We start from the raw sequence: 2,300 nt of genomic DNA, 5'->3' as shown, positions 1-2,300 counted from the left end.
ACATTAGCTAACTTTGACATACTCGAAAAACAAAGAAAACTAAACATAATCACACTGTAGATTAACTAACTTTGACATACTCGAAAAACAAAGAAAACTAAACATAATCACAAATCATCCACTCAAAGAAAACTGGAACAAGATGTTGAAATCATACACCTAGAAAAGTAAATCAAAATCATTCAAAAGTAAGTAGAAAAACTAGAAAATTAAATGAATATATCTCTAGAGTAAATCAAAATAACTCCATAAAGATATTAAAAGTAAAGCATAATAAATTATCTTGAAACTTTGTTATAGCACAAAAACTCTGAGTCATTGACTTTCATATCCTTACAAGATAAGTCAAATTATGAGTTCGATATGATGTAGAGGTTTTCAAATTAAAAGTAGATAAAACTATATCCAAAGTTGCTTCCAAAAAAAAAAAAAAAAAAAAAAATCTATATCAAAAGTAAACAAAAAAAAAGAAGAAATTTAATATAACATACGACTTCTGATCTACAGATTACACACATAAACCTACGTGGGATTCGAACCCACATCTTTTATGCACTTGCACAATGCTCTACCTATAAAGCTAGTAGGCTATTACAGAGTATATTAACACAATCAATAGATTTTAGTTTCTTTACAGCAGCCCACAAATCATACGTAGAGTAGAATAGGCTTATTAGACTTACTCATAGAAAAGGCTATGCATTTTCGTACGTAATTATTAAGCATAAATAAATTGAGCCCTTATTCATCATGCTGATAGATTGCACCAGCTTAACCTTTGGGTACCCCCTTCTCGCAGACTGCACCAATAGCCTCAGCAAGCTCAGGAGGCCATCTGCACCAGCGTCTTTTCACAGCAGTCAGCAGCAGCTTCCCTGCTTTATCTCTGATCACCACCCCTAGGCTCACACCATTCTCACCAAGCACATGCGCATCTACATTGATCTTTACATGATTATGGGGTAGAGGGAGCCACTTACACAAAGCAGGACTCGCCCCATTGACAATGCACCCTCCTACTTTAGCATTATACACCGCATAATCCTCAGAGAAGGACACAAAACCATCAGCCATAGCCACCCCATTAACAGCAGCGTTGTCATAAAAAAAAAAATTTGCAATGTCAAGCTGCCAAGCAAGTAAAGCACACACCCTAAAAGTTTTCTATTTACATACAATCAAATACTCAACTCGATAACTCGATTACTACAATCAACTTAAAAGTAAATAACATAAACTCCAAAGTAAATTAAATACCAAAAATATCATGACCAGGTTTGGATTTAATTATAAGCTAAAATAACCAATAGAAACATATAGCTTTGAAATTATTGTAAAATTGTGAAAACCTTAATTTCCCCAATCAAAAAAGTAAAACCTTGATTCAAAAATCAAATTAAGTCAAAAACAACAAAAATTCAGCAAACTATACAACAATATAAATGGATTCAAGTGTGAATAATCTCACAATAGTTCACTTACAGAATTATTAATCAAGTTAACACAAAATCAAGTTATGTCGAAATTCACTCCAAAAAAAAAAAAAAAAAAAAAAAAAAAAAAAAAAACTGCAAACCAAAATCAAAAAATTATTATGGCAGTCCAAACAACAAATCCAAATTCAAACTTCTCTAAATTCTCACATGATTTACCGAATAATATTAAACTAAATTGAAAAAACCCAAAAAAAAAAATCAGATTGATATGATTTCAACCGAAAACCTAGTTACAGAAAATCGATAATAAAATTGAAATTAAATTCTCTACCTCGAACTAAAAAAAACACAAGAAAAATCAACAAGAATTGCAACAAAATCTCAGCAAAAATAACCAAAATAGCAATTGCACAAACTGAAAGTAACGAAAACCCTAATTTAAGACTTGAAATCATAAAAAAAAACCAAACAATTATACAACAATTGAATTAAACACAAGAACATCAAAATCAAATAACTTACTTGTCCCGTATCAATTTGCAATGAAAAAATGTGTAGAAGAAAAGCAAATCCAACGACAGCAAGAGCGCAGAAAAATTCGAAGGAAGAGAGAGAATTAGAGAGAATTCAGAGGAAGAGAGAGAAAATGAAATGAAGAGAGAGAAAGTAAAAATGAAAATCAGATCAATTGAAGCTAGTCATTCAAAGCGCGAATTTACCATTTTGACCTTAATGAGGTGGGTGGAATATGAGCCGTTAGATTGAGTGCGATCAACGCTCCACATTAGTTCCTAGTTCCTATTCTAGACTTAGGTTCTCACATGATCCCATTTCTATATATATATATATATATATATATATATA

The 2,300-nt window shown here is 31.3% G+C and overlaps 1 long non-coding RNA gene across 1 annotated transcript; it reads right to left on the bottom strand.

The window, feature by feature from the left end:
• Positions 1-461: 461 nt before the first annotated feature.
• LOC145587678 (uncharacterized) lies at positions 462-2,056 on the bottom strand. Its single transcript, XR_014101358.1, has 2 exons — positions 1,959-2,056; positions 462-1,044 (listed from the first exon to the last, which is right to left on the bottom strand). It is a non-coding gene; the product is annotated as an uncharacterized LOC145587678 (long non-coding RNA).
• Between the last annotated feature and the right edge of the window lie 244 nt (positions 2,057-2,300).

The sequence above is a fragment of the Chenopodium album genome, chromosome 17, assembly GCF_948465745.1.
Source record: "Chenopodium album chromosome 17, dcCheAlbu1.1, whole genome shotgun sequence".
NCBI classification, from domain to species: Eukaryota; Viridiplantae; Streptophyta; class Magnoliopsida; order Caryophyllales; family Amaranthaceae; genus Chenopodium; species Chenopodium album.
The sequence above is the reverse complement of the archived record's forward strand: the minus strand, read 5'-3'. Positions and strand labels throughout refer to the sequence as shown.